Source organism: Cavia porcellus, unplaced genomic scaffold (assembly GCF_034190915.1).
Source record: "Cavia porcellus strain 051 isolate PalLab524CR breed Dunkin Hartley unplaced genomic scaffold, mCavPor4.1 scaffold_25, whole genome shotgun sequence".
Taxonomy (NCBI): Eukaryota; Metazoa; Chordata; class Mammalia; order Rodentia; family Caviidae; genus Cavia; species Cavia porcellus.
In genome coordinates, this window is record NW_026947508.1 from 27,636,928 (window position 1) to 27,652,107 (window position 15,180).

Sequence of the window (15,180 nt, forward strand, 5' to 3'; positions counted from 1 at the left end):
GTTCAGTCACTGAGGAATTTCATACGGTTAGGCCCATTATTTGAGAGCTTGTGGTTGAACTACTCTAGAACCCTGGTCTACTGAATTAATCTTTTTGTTTTGTTTTGTTTTGTTTTATTTTTTTGAGGCAGGATCTTGCTATGTAGCTCAGACTGGTCTTCAACTCACTATGTAGTCCAGGCTGACCTCAAACTGCATCAGCCACTTTAGTGGGTGTATAGGTGTGTACCACTACACCTGGCCTTATGAATTAGTGTTCTATTTTAAGCCATACACTGAAAATGAAATTTTTGTGTTAAGGGTGAATGACAAAAGGAAATATTTTACTTCTAACAGATTCATGCAAAACATTCAGTTCCAATTAGTATCATAGTAGGTTGAATTGATTACAGCAGGCATCCTTGTTGAGTGTGGAAAAATGGTGTGAATGACAAAAACAGAAGAGAGTAACATGTTAACAGTGGTGAGTGAATTTGAAGAGACTGTGGATGGATTTATGAGAGGTTTTGAAGTACAAATATAGCATCCTGACAAAATATGAGTGCTACACTCACTGAAGTAGAGAAATTAAAAGAGGAGATGGCATTCTTTTTTTTTTTTTGTTTTTATTTTGAAGAGAATAAAACCAAACAAAACAGAATAAAGCTAATTAGAATAGAGTAATGAAAGTGATACAGGACTTCAAAACAAGATAATAGGATATCAGCAATAGCTACCATAATGTCTCGTTTTTTACAAAGTAGTTGTCCATACCACCAGACAATAAAATCCTACAAAACAGAGTAAAACCAATCAAAACAAAAGAATGAAAGTATATATATATTTATTTTAAAGAGAATAAAACCAAGCAAAACAAAACTGAGCAAAGCCAACCAAAACAAGCCAGTGTATGGCAAGCAAAGCAAGCACCTCCTCTCCCTGGTAAGTGGTAATGGTCTGGCAGACTGCAGCCCTTCCAGGGGGAGAACCAGCAGCAGCTCCTGAGATCCACACCATGTTGGAACTCAGGACGCTGTGAAATCAAACAATTAGCCTGCTTCCTTGCTAAGCGATAGTGAACCTACTGATGCCTAGAGTCAAATATCCCACTTCTCCTGTCCTCCTTCTTCTGTCCTCCTATTATCAAATGGGAACCAGAAATCTGAGCGTCTCCTGGGAGTTTGACCATAGCAAATAAGGGGGACTTCCTTCTACCATCTCTTTGAAGGCAAATATTTTTATTACTGTTTTGCTCTTTTTTGATTAATGGTATTGCTCTAGTCAATATTGTTTCAATAAGTTCTATAGTGTTATATATTTCATCTCATTTTGACATATGTGATTGAACAACTATTATAAAGATAACAAAATATACTGTGATACCTATTACTGTTATCCTGGTAACCTGCTGTGAAGTTCTGTACCAATTTCACTGTATGATCTTAGTTGGCTTTATTCTGTCTTGTTCTGTTGTATACTTTCAAAATAAAATTAAACAACAACAAAAAAGGTTACATAATCTGCATACCCATATGCGGTAGAGGAAAACCCAGATTGCTCCCAGTTATGGGCTCTTCCACGTTCTTGGAATAAAGGCCACTTTTACTTTTATATTCTGCTCCTGTATTGCATCGAAAAACTCCAACAATGATATTTTTAAAGAAGTACATTGATAACAAGTACTGTGTGTATTTCACCTACCTTAAGCTGTTCTTCCAAATTATGAACTCCAGCAGGAAAATAAACTACCTCTTGTACTTAAAAAAAAAACAAGAAACAAAAAAAAAAAAAAAACAAGCCAGTGTAACACAGGACTTCAAAACAATAGGAAATCAACAGTGGTTACTATAATGCTCCTGCTGTCTTCACAATAACTACAGATACCCTCAGACATAGTAAAAATCAAACAAAGTAAAACAGAACAATAAATGCAGTAAAGGACTTCAGAACAAGGTAATAGTAAATCCAAAATGGCTACAGTAATATATCTTACCTTTGAAATAGCTGTCCATGCAGTCAGATGCATGGACATAAATAAAACAAAACAGAAAAACCCAACCCAATGATACAGGACTTCAAAACAAGAGGGAATCAACAATGGCTACCGCCTTCAGAAGGAGATTCCCTGTAGGTGCTACACTGTGTGTTGTTATCCTCTGAATAGATGATCAGACCACTGGCTTTAGACCTGCAAAGTCAGTGAAACACTAAACACTACAAGCATTAAATTGTATTCCACCTCAGTAGCCATCATTGTAGCCTGTTTCTCCAGACAGCCGGTCACTTACGATAGGTGGCTGAGGGGGTTGGCTCTTGATTCCCAGCCTGCATGCTGGAAGGAGTTGGCCTCTGGTGCTCCTCGCAGCAGCTGTGCATGGTGTTGATTCACAGGGAGAACTTGCTTCTTGTAGATTTCTTGTTCTTTTCTCCCCACAGTCTGTGAGTGGCACCAACTCACAGGTTAGCACTGGCTGTTTCCCTAGCAGTCTGCACATGTCACCAATTCACGGGGAGGGCTTGCTTGGTGAAAGCACATTTTAAAGAGAATAAAACCGAACAAAATAAAACAGAATAAAGCCAATAAAAACAAAACAGTGAAAGTGATACAGGATTTCAAAACAGGATAATAGGAAATCAATAATGGCTACTATAATGCTTGTTATCTTCAAAATAGCTGCCCATAGCATTAGACATAATAAAATCAAAACAGAATAAAACCAATCAAAACACAACATTGAATAAAACAAAACAATAAAATGGAACAAAACAGAACAATATTGGATTTCAAAAATAAGACAGAAGGAAATCCCCATATTTGCTATATTATGTATTGTTATCCTCTTAATAGATGCTCAGACTACCAGCCTTAGGCCTGCAAAGTCAATCAGACAGTACAAGAATTAGGTTGTTTTGGTACCTTAGTGGCTAGCAACCAGTTGCTTACGAAGGTGATGAGGAGAGGTGGTGTTGTCTCCCAGTTTGCGTATCGGTTGGCTCAGAGGGGCTAATTGGCTTCTTGTTACTCCTCTCAGGCTCACCATGGATTCCACCAGCTTCACCATGTGAAGGGCAAATTGGCTTGTTCCTCCTCCTGGGCCCTTCATGGTTGTACCAGCTGGGACGGCATTCTTGACATGTCATTTTATAAGTTTGGTTATATATCTCACAAGTTGGGAGTCTGTATAAAAATTTCCTATTTCAGTAAGCTTTATTCTTTATAAATTTATTTCTTTGATACATAAATTATTATTAGTTTTTGTTTGTTTGTTTTTTGAGTCACAGTCTTGCTGTGTTTTTCAGTCTGGCCTTGAACTCATTATGTAGCTCAAGCTGCCTCAAACTCACTATGATCTTCCTTCCTGTCTCCCAACTGTTAGTATTATAGGCATGTGCCACCAAGCCTGCTACTTTCCTTAAGTTATAAATACATTGATTTGTATTATCTGTTCAACAAATGCATTGTTTTTGAAACTGTGTCACATATTTTCTTAGGCCTATCTTGAGAAGATAACATTGTCTTAGGTAATTAAACAATAAAGAATTTCATTAGTTACAATAATTGCCTTTGTAATGATGATCACTTATATCTATTGATTATATTCTGAAAGGGAAAGTTACACATACAAAGAAACTTCGCAGTCAACCTGGCTCATCTGACTGTTTAGAAGCCTTGTAATTATATTTTGGATCAGTATATGATTAGCAGATGTCTGCCATGTAATTTCCCTTTATATTTGTGTGTGTGTGTGTATAGCATTAAACCCAAGGTTTTTGCATTGAGGTACATCCTCAGCCTTTTAACAATTGTTTTAAGACAGTTTCATGAAGTTTTTGAATTGCCTGGGCTGATTTCAAACTTGTAATCCTCCTGCCTCAGTCTACCAGAGTTCTTGGATTACAAGCATGCAAACCCCCCCCCCCCCATCTCTGGGTTGTTTTTTTTTTATTTTTTTTACTTTTTATCGGTACCAGGGATCGAACTCGCAACTACCTGCTTACAAGGCAGGTGCTTATGCCGGTGAGCTAAATCCTCAGCCCTCAACCCCCCATCTTTATACTTTCAGATCTCAAAACAGTGTAATGCTCTGATTTATTCAGTTTCCAAATAATTTTATGAGCAAAATGTAAGCATTTCGTGACTTTAACATTTCCTAAAGGTAGCATTGTTGTAAATGACTTGAAAGATTGAAAAAGATATGAAGTATACCTGCTAAGCATTTATGATTGTGCATTGTTATTTTGAATATCTATTTTTATTAACATGTCTTATTTTTATATACACACACATATATATATTTATAAAGTATATATATATATATATATATATATATATATTTTTTTTTTTTTTTTTTTTTGGTGACAGTGTCTTGCTATGTAGCTCAGGCTAACCATTAACTTGTAATCCTCTTATCTTAGCCTCCCAAGCCTCCCAAGCCCTGGCACAGGTGTGTGCCACCATACCTGGCTAATAATTCTTCTTTTTTTTTTTTTTTTTTTTTGTCTTTTTCATTTTTTATCGGTACCGGGGATCGAACTCACGACCGCCTGCTTGCAAGGCAGGTGCTTATGCCGCTGAGCTAAACCCCCAGCCCAATTCTTAAAAGTATATGCAGTATAGTTGCAGTGGTACTTCAGTTTGTAAACTTAATTTTTTTTTTTTTTTGTATCAGATCAAACTCATGATTTTGTGCTTACCAGGTTAAGTGCTTGAGCCACTGAGCTAAATCCCCAGCCCCTACAAACTTAATTATTTATACATTTCAGGTTACAGAATTTGTCCCACAATTGTAATTGCAACCAAATTGCACACAGGGTTGAAGAATTGTGGAAAGAATTAAGTTTATGAACAGAGCTACAACTTTGTATAGATTTTAATTAATTGCTGAGGAATAAAACCAAGACTTTGTATATGTAAAGTACATGCTCTGCCACTAAATTATATCAAGGCTTGATTAAATTTTAGACACAGGTAAATAGACTCTTCTAAACACTACTGCAAATAGGATCCCTAGTGGTTCTGTCATCCTAAAAAGTTCCCTCATGTTATACCTTATGGTCCATTCACCAGTTTTCTCTTCTTTTGTGATTCTGGCTATTAAACTCAGGGGTGCATTGCCACTTAGCTATATCTCAGCCTTTTATTATTTTTTATTTTGAGATGATATTGCTAATTTACACATGTTAGCCTTAAGCGTGTGGTTCTCCTACCTCTGCCTCTTGAGTAGCTAGGGTTATAGATATGCAAAACTGTGCCCGGTTCTATTCACACTTAAAGCATTAGAAGCCATTGTAAAATTCTCTGTTGCTGTAGTTTTGACTTTTTGAGAATGTCTTAACATTTTTTTTATTTTAAAGAGAATAAAACAAAAGAAAACAACAGAGCAAAACAGTGAAAGTTGTCTTAATATTTTGATTAACATCTTGAGGCTGAGGGGCTGGGGATTAGCTCAGCGGCATAAGCACCTGCCTTGCAAGTAGGCGGTCGTGAGTTCGATCCCTGGTACCGATAAAAAAAAATTTTTTTTTTTGGAGACTAACTTCTTTAAAACAATATTTTATTACTTTAATTGAATTTGGGTTTTTCTTATACTTGATTTTGTAATTGTCATTAACATACATCGTAAATCTCATTGTATAATATAAATTTCACATTTAACTGTCAAACAGGTTAAATAACTCAGTAAATAAAAGTGTAGTGTATATTTATGATTACTTTTTCAGATAGTTTTTCTTTTTTTGTGTCTTATTAAGTACTCAGTTTTGTCTTTGAATGTTCTATGTAGATCAGGCTGACCTTAAACTTAAAATTCTTCTGAGGGCTGTTTCTTCAGTGTTGATGTTCCAAATTTTCTTTCAGTATCAATTTACTTTTGTGTGAAGAATCTTTTTTTAGGGATTCTTTTAGAGGAAGTCTGGTGATCATGAATACTTTCACTTCATCAGAAAATGACTATGTATCATTGTTATTTCTAATGGTGTTTTTATCATACATACATTTGTAGGTTAACAGTTTTTCAGCACTTTAAATATGTTCTTTCACTTTTCTTTGGTATCCGCAGTTTCTGATACAAAATCTTCACTATAAGTAAAAGTTATTTTTCCCTGTTACAAAGGTTTTGTTTTTGTTCTGCTTTAGGTCTCAATAGTTTATGGGTATTTCAGTATAGATATCTTTGTGGGTATTTTATTTGGGTTTGCTTAACTTCTTAAATCTGTAGAGATACATCTTTTGTTAAATGTGGGAGGTTTACAGTTATTATTTCAAATATTTTTCTACATTGCAGTCCTTCTACTCTCCTGGAATTGATTCTATAAATATTGTACATATTAATATTTTCTTTTTTGTCTGAGGCAAAGTATACAAATTATAAAATCTGTCCTTTAACTGTTTTTCTTTCTTTCTTTCTTTTTTTTTTTTTTTTTTTTTTTTTGGTTTTTTTGAAACAGGCTGGCTTTGAACTCACATAATAATCCAGGCTGGTCTCAAATTTACTGTGATTCTCCTGCCTCAATCTCTCAAATGCTGAAATTACACAGATGCACCATTATGCCTGGTCTTTTAACTATTTTTGAGTGTATAGTTCTGTAGCATTAAGTATGCTGACACTGTGATATCACAACCACTATTTCATCTTCAGAACTTTATACCTTATTGTTTTTAAAGTCTGCATAGAATTCTGTAATATAATACATATTAATAAATTGTTTTCATGCCTTAGTCCCTCCCTGTATTTTCCCTCCCTTTTTCTCTTGATCCCCTTTTCCTTTGAGAACGGTCTATCTCCCTGCTTCCTATTACCTGTTTTTTATTTTGTTCTTTTTTGTTTTGTATTTGCATTTATTCTACATTTAATTTTTAAAACAACTTTTTTGTTTCATATTTGCATTTATTCATTTAACTTTTAAAACAACTGTAATTGAATATTGAAAGAAAAACAATAGCAAGTAGTGAGCAGCATAGTTCTTTATGCATTCAGTACTGCACTAAATACCAGCTGTGAGTATTACTTACTGGCCCCGTTAAGAGATCTGACACACCACCTCTGGGCTGCTTGTCATTCTTATAGGAGTCTCTATTATAATGGTACCATCTTTCCTGATTTGGATCAAAGTCCACCAGTTCTATTTGATTCATTTTATTAGTCTCTTCTGCTTCCTCTCAGATAAGAGTTTTCTATCTGAGAGAGTTTATCAGGGGAGAGAAAGCCATTTTCAGGGAAATTTATCTTAAATTCGGTGATCAGATGACCCTTTTCATGTGGTCTGTAATATGGCAGGCCTTCCTTTAGTACACACTTGATGTTTCCATGCTTGACAGTTTGACCTGGTGATGACTATGCTTCGTTTATCAAGAGTGGATATTGGCTTTTGGAAGCCACACAGTACTTCAGTCAGCTGTATATCCATACACATGAAAAGGTCTCCTTGTCGAGTGAAAATAGTCCTTCTGATCTAACACAATGATAAAATCTCCTGGCTCGAGTTCTTGCTCTGGGTTTCCTTTACTATGGAATGTTGTCTTCTGGTCATTTTTCATGTCTTTTTTCAATATAAGCTTCCAAAATCTTCTTTTCTCTATCTTCCTTCCATTGCAGCTTTTACATCTATCTTTAGGGCTGATGCATTCCCCATAGCCCTGGTACTCCATTTAACACAGGCTGAATTTGCTGAACCATTCCATGTCCTATCTAATGAATTCTTATTTGCATTCCAGTACCTCGGTAGTTGGGAAAGCACTTCACAGCTCCTTTCTTACCACCTTGGCCTTCATATTTATCACAAATCACATTTATTTGCAGAGCCTGTTTCCTTGTGGCATCATTATGTAAATCTTCTAAGGTAACTAAGAGCTGATGCATCACATTTTTACCTCTCCTTTGTCTCTGCATCCTTCCGCCTCCTCCAAAAAACATATCAAAGATATCCATGGGGAATTCAGAACTGCCACCAGCTCCACTCTCCTTAATTGCCTGTTCTCCTCCTTTGTCATATAATTCCCTTTTACTGGCATCAGAGGAAACTTCATAAACTTGAGAAATCTGTTTAAACTTTTCTCCTTTATTTGGATCCTTATCAGAGTGATACTTCAAAGCCAATTTTCTATAAACTTTTTTCAATCCTTCTTGAGTAGCTATTGGTTTGATCCCAAAACATTGTAATAAGTGATTTCTTTCACCATTTTCTACAGGCAGTGAGCTGGCTAAACCAGAATAGGGGAAGCTGGAAGTAGTGCGTAGCTGTGCGCGGGTTGAGCAGCCATTGCTCCTCCACCTCTCAGCACATTCTGAAAAGTTCCTTGTTTTGAGACAAGGTTTTGCTATGTATAGCCCAGGCTAGCCTCAAACTTGCAGTGATCGTTTTGCCTCAGCCTCCTGAGTGTTGGGATTACAGGCTTGTACTACCATTCCCAGCTTGTTCATTTTAAAATTATGCACATGTACCAACTCTACACAAGAAATTATGCCAACGTTATGTTGGCATGACCAAAAAAAAGGCATGGGATTAAGGGATGGGAAGGGGGAAGGGAGGGAAGAGAAAGGTGATGAAAAAAGGAATTAATATGTGTTGACTGTATATACCAACTTTCTACAAGGAATATAAGCATGTACTGTGCACATGTACTAATACACTAAAATTTTTAAAAATTAACCATTTCCTTTCAAAGGGACCTTTTGGTAATTTTTATTTTGGTTGGTCTCATTTTTGTTTGCAGTGATAGTTTTAGAGTTTAGGAGATTCATAAAGGATATATATTGTTGAAAATTAAAATCTGTATTACTAGTTGCTGATTTTAAAAAATTATATTGAAATATATATATATATATATATATATGCTCTTAATCACAGCCATAAATGTTATTTTCTACCAGTCAGAGTAACAGGATTATTTAAAATGTTTGACTATTATACAATAGTTTGATTGAGCTATGTAACAATTCTTATATATATATGTGTGTGTGTGTGTGTGTGTGTGTGTATATATATATATATATATATATATAGTACGTAGTTAATCTTTATAATTGCATTGATATGTAATCGTGGCTTAAGGAGGTTCTATTTGTTTATTAATGCTGGGGATTTAATCCATGACCTTGTACATGCTAAGTGAATACTTTACTGCTGGCTTATATCCCTAGCACTTAAGGAGGTACAGGTAAAGTTATTGAGAAACTGAGTGGTACTAATTGGGTGATACAGCTCACTGTTGAAGTGCTTATGCAAGTTCCTGGGTTCAATCTCCGGCATCTTCCTTACTCCTATCCCTTAAAAAGCTAGCTTTGTCTTCAAATGTGATTCCAAAGCAGCATGTATAGGCATTTCAAAGCTAAAGAGTTTTAGAGACATGGGATTGAGTACATCTAGTTTTTATAGCTTGGAGAAAGCAGTTTACTAAGATTATTTTTTGGCTTGTATCATACTGTTGAGAGTAATATAGTTTATACATATACATTACCTTTGGACAAGGGTTTCATGTATACCCTCAGTTAAATGTTTATTCAGAAAAAAACTGTTGTATAAAATGATGATCCAGAAATGCTGAGCTTTTATACATCTTAAGATATTTTTATTAGTTTCTTGTTTGTTAATCTACAAGATATAACATTACACTAGAAAATAAGTAACAAATACAGTAACAGAAACAGAAAATAAGTAACAAATACAGAACATATGTATAACTACATGACTTTCATGTATGAACATTACTTTTTGTAGTGAGTATGGTGGCTCTCGCCTGTAATCGTAGCTTTCTGGAAGGCTGAGGCAGAAGATCACAGGTTTGAGTGCATCCTATGTAGCTTAATGTCCTAGTTAGACCCTGTGTCAAAAAACAAAAACAAAAACTCATAGAAAACAAAAAATCAAAACTTGTGTGACACTTTTGAATTTGATCCTTCTGTTCTCTTCCTATATTACTTTGTTTCATATATCAAATTATATATAATTACATAGATTGGTCATTGTGATTCACATCTGTCATCCCAGCATTTCAGAGTCTGAGGCAGGATAGCTGCAAGTTCAAGGTCAGCTTGGTCTACCTAGTGAATTCAAGACTAGCCTGAACTACCGGTCAAGACCCTGTTTCAAAAAAAAGAAAATTATGTATAATCACATTATTTGTGGCTTTGGAAAAACATGAGGAATTTAGATTTTGGAAATGTCTTTTTTATTATGAAAAAAGTTAATAAGATATCACTAAAGGATTGAATGTTTTAGTTATAGTTAAGTTGACCGACAGGGCTTGCTTTTATTTTTACATTAAGTCCTTAATGATTCTTGATCCTACAACCTTTTTTCCTCTTAAATTTATAAGTCTTTAAATACTTCTCTCTTATATATACATATACATATTGTATATACCTGACAGCCATTAATATTCCGAACTAGGGACTTGGGTTATTATTATTAGCATTTGCTTTTTCCATTGTTTTCATAGAGAAATAATATGAATTTATTAGGCTTTTATATACTTTGCTTGGCTTTGTTATGCTTTTTTATTTCATGAAGTTTAGGTATACAATTTTGAAAAATTTTGACTTTTAATATAAATAAAAATTTCACAGGGCAAAATTGCAGCAAACTCTTTCCCCATATTGTTGTTTACTGTATAGCAGATGTCTGACTGTGATGAATATGATGACTATTAGTCATTTGGTGACACCCACTGTCAAAGAGGCTGGTAGTTTTACCCACATTGCTCTCGTACTATTTGTGCAAATGTCAGTGTCAACACTATGAAAAATTTAAATAATATGTTACTATTACTGTGAAAACAGTTTTGACTTTGCTTGTGAGAACCACATATATAGAACTGCTTGTTCAGAGGTTCCCGTTTTCAGAGCCCACTTATAGCTAATAGTATATTTGCAGGCTGACTAATCTTTGTCTTTGTCATTATCCCTTAGATGCTTTGAAGAATCTAGACATTAGTTGTCCCTTCATTTTTTCAAAATATAATTTCAGAGATTTCTGTGGATTGTTATTTTGTGGTAGTTGTAGTATTTGTTATTTGGAGTCAGAGATCACAAGCTGGCCAGGTATGGTGTCACATGCATGTCAATCTCAGCACTTGGGAGGCCCAGGCAGGAGGATCAATATGAGTTCAAGGTCTTCCTCAGCTCCAAACAAAGTTCAAGGTCAGTCTGAACTACATAGCAAGACCCTGTCTCAAAAAAAAAAAAAAAAAAAAAGCTAACTGAACATTGTATTGATTGAGTTTTTTTTATTGTGCAGCTTGGTAACATATATAAAAAATTTTAAGTGTCTGTGTCCTTTAACTTACTAATTACATTTTTCTCTTTTGAGACAGTATCACTATGCAGTCTAGGCTGACCTTGAACTTACCATGTAGCCTGAACTCTTGGCAATCCTACTGTATTAGCTTTCTAAATGCTGGTATTATGTCTGATTCATTTTCTAGAAATTAATTCTGTAATACTTGAAATTTATACTTGTATATATAAGCTAATTTATAGGAAGACAGCTACCATGTCGTGTTTATAAAAAAAGGCATTGAAGCAATTTAAATGTCCATTAAAATGTACCATAAATCTATGAAGCCACTAAAAAAATTTGAAGTAGATTTCTGTATAAAGAGAAGAATCCAAGATACCTTTTTTATTCCTACTTATGTTCATTTCTTAAGTGAAGGAAAAGTGTTTTACTTTCTCTGACCTTTGTATCCATTTGGCTGGGTTTCTCTTCATTCCATATTACGGAGTTCCATATTTGCAGAGTGTTTATATCATAACATAGTCATTTATTTAGCTTGTATTTGATAGGTATTTTCCATATGCAAATAAGGTTTGGGGTCAGTTTTCTGTTCATCTTGTATTCCATAGTATCTGCCATAGAGTATAGACTCAAAACATTTCTAAAAGCTACAAATGTAAGTAGAAGGAATGGAGTGTAAAAGATGTATTTTAGGTTACTATCTGAGGTTTCAGGTATTCACTGGGGGTCTTGTAAAGCATCTCTATAGATAACGGATGATTGCTTTACCTTTATTCTGTATATGAGATAACTAAAGTAACTGAGACTTTGAACTTTTACCCAAGATCAAAAGCTGTTAAGGAGGAAAAAGGTGGGATGGAGGAAAAAAAAATGGCAGCCAGCAAAAATGCTAGGAACTAGATAGAGAACCTCTCTGGAGAAAACAGCCCAGATGCTAGAATCTTACAACATGGAGAGGGCCAGACGATTGGAGAATGATTCTCACTAACCTAGGAGGAAACCAAAAGAAAAATAAAATGAGGAAGAGGAAGGAAAAGCATGCGTGGAGGGCTGAAGCCTAACATGGTTACTGAGAACCATTCCGCGCTGTGCTGGCAGTACTGTGGAGTTGAATGATTCAAGGTCGTGCCGAAGCTGTGGCTGCTGATAACGGAAGTGGGTGAGTCCTGGGCCCTTGGCGGAGGACGTGGCCCAGTGTGAGTAGAGCCAAGGTAGAGAGCTTTATTGGCTCTCGGTGAGTGCTGGAAATTGGGTCCTGCAGTGTGGGAGGCTGACTGGAAGACATCTTGGAGTAGGGCAGAGCCTAGTGCCGCGGTGGTGTCAGTCATCTGCCCCTGGCCCAGAGAGGACTTGATGGGAGTAGCTTGGGCTGAACCACACTACTGGTCAGGAAGCAGTAGCCAGGGATGAAATTGTTCCGATCCTGTGATATCCGCAAAAGTATAGGGTGAAGTGCTGAAGGCACTTGCAGTTTGAATGCCTCAGATGGGAGGGACCAACCTGCAGCATCCCTGTGCCGCCTCAGATATCAGCAAACTGGAGAGAGCAGTAAGCCCCCAACCAGCAGGCTTTAGAAAAACTGTAAGTAATACAGAGATTGCCTGAGACCTCCTCTACACACCTGTCTGAAAGAAACCAGAAACATGACAAGAGCAAAAGATAAGAGGAAACCTCCAGCCACTGACCCTGGGAAGATTAAGCCCAGGAGAGGTAAATACAGAAGAGAACCAGTGCAGCAATCATGCAATGTTAGCCACAACATCAGCAGACATAAAGAAATACATTCGTGACTTCATAGATGAACTTAAAACTGAAATTCTAACCCAAGTAAGACAAGAAATAAAAAGGTTAATTAAAAAAATGCTAAGCCCCTCTCAAGAAAACACAGAGGAAAGAAGGAAGGAACCCAGATAAAGGAAGAGAAACCTTTGGTGAAGAATATAAACAAAATCTAGAATACATGAAACAGATCCAAAGAGACTACCAGGAAACAAAAGTTACCCTTTTGAAACTTGAAGGGAGATTTACAATGTGTGATCGTGAAAGAAAAGACCTATTAAAAATAACAAGGAACCAAGAAATAACAGTTCAAAGGCTAGAAGATGACAAGAGGATCTATAACTTAAGAATAAAAAATGTAAAAAAAAGTTACCACAAATTACAAAGACTATTCAAGAAATAATTAAGGAAAACTTCCCAAGCATAGGAAGAAGAAATGATATCCAAATAAATGAGGCATACAGAACTCTAGCCAACTACAACCAAAACAGATCTACACCCAGATATATAATAATCAAGATTCCAGAAATCCACTACAAGAACAAAATATTAAAAGCAGCCAGAGAAAAGCAGATCACCTACAAAGGACAAATCATCAAAATAACAACAGAATTATCAACACAAACTATTAAATAGAGAAGAGCCTGGGGGGAAATAGTCCAAGCCCTGAAAGAAAATAACCTCCACCCAAGATTAATGTACTCTGAAAATCTCTCTCTCAAAATTAATGGAAAAACAAGATTTTTCCAAGACAAAGAGGAACTGTGGGAGTTCATGGCCACCAACTCAACCCTACAGAAAATACTGAAGGATATTCTAGAGAGAGAGAGAGGAAAACAAACAAACAAACAAACAAACCAGGATTCCAGCAACAGTGGCAGAGAGGCCTCAATGAACAAGAAGGACAGTGGAATGACGGAGAAAAATGGACAAATAATAGCAGAAAAATATAATAGAGTTGAGGCAGAGAAGGTGGGCTATAATTTTAACATAGATAGCCTAGATACACTAACAAAAGGAAATACAGGCGGAGTAGATTAGGAGGCAGGATCCATCGAGATGCTCTGAATAGGAAATATACTCAATCTGAAAGAAGGTTAATAAACTGAAAGTCAAAGATGAGAAAACGAAGCTGTAAGTGACAGGGAACCAGAGAGAAATAGGGACAACTCGTCCAGTAGCCACAGATAGATTGGAAAGTTATGACACTTGTGCAGTGTAGAACTACAAAGCTAGAAGGAAAGAAAACCTTGTGGCTTTAGTAAGTAAAAGAGTACAGCTCAAGATCAAGCTTGGAGGTAAAAAGGTTCAGCACCATTCAGATAGATAACCAGTTGCCCCCTTAATCTAAAAACTAAAGGAGTTAGTGGAACCCAAAATATACAAAGCATCCTGAGAAAGGGAATGGTGAGGAATTGCCTAAAAAAGGAAGGCAAAGGACATTGTTAATAGTGTATCAGGATTTAAAAGCCACAGTAATCTTACCGCTCTGCTTAGTTTGATTTTATCTTGTTCAGGTCAGTCTACTCATACTAGATTTGAGGGCACAGATAGCTGTCCCCAAAATAGCAAGCTATACCACAGTAACTATCTATAATTTTCTATTAACTTAAACTGAAGCCCTGTATTACTTACACTGTCTTACGATGACTGATATTATTTGAAGCTGGTTTGTCAAACTGCTCTTTTGCCTTGACTGATTGTATTCAATTTTGGTATGCTTGATAATATCGAGTCTAAGAGTAGAGGCAACACTCTGAAGATGACAAGATGTGATAACATACCCATTCTGGTTTGATTGTTAACTGCTTTTGAAGTCCTACAATGTCTCCAAAGTTGCGTTTTTATTAAAATAGCTATGTAATGCTATGTTCAATTATTATATGTCTAATGATGTGGACAATTCTATTGAAAATGACAAGAGAAAGCATAGTAACTACTGTAGATCACCTCATAATGTGATTTTATGTCTTTTTCATTTCATGTTTTTCTAAGAATCTGTTTTTTTGTTTTTGTTATAATCTGTTTTTCCCTGTAATACAGAAAGGATAAATATACATGTATAGATTCACACATGGGGAGAATTTCTAAACATTTTACAGGAACAGATTATATAATGCACGATGTAACAAACAGATACTCTGAAGAGGTGACACTAAGAAACCCAGTGCTAATTCTGTGGCATTA

General features: G+C 35.7%; 1 protein-coding gene and 1 pseudogene across 6 annotated transcripts in view; one reads left to right on the forward strand and one right to left on the reverse strand.

Annotated features, from left to right (window-relative positions):
• The window catches only part of LOC111757210 (dnaJ homolog subfamily A member 1-like), a 36,701-nt pseudogene extending 28,543 nt beyond the window's left edge, over nucleotides 1-8,158 (reverse strand).
• Nucleotides 1-15,180, forward strand: part of Zmym4 (zinc finger MYM-type containing 4) — a 163,712-nt gene that overhangs the window by 29,051 nt on the left and 119,481 nt on the right. The window lies entirely within an intron of this gene.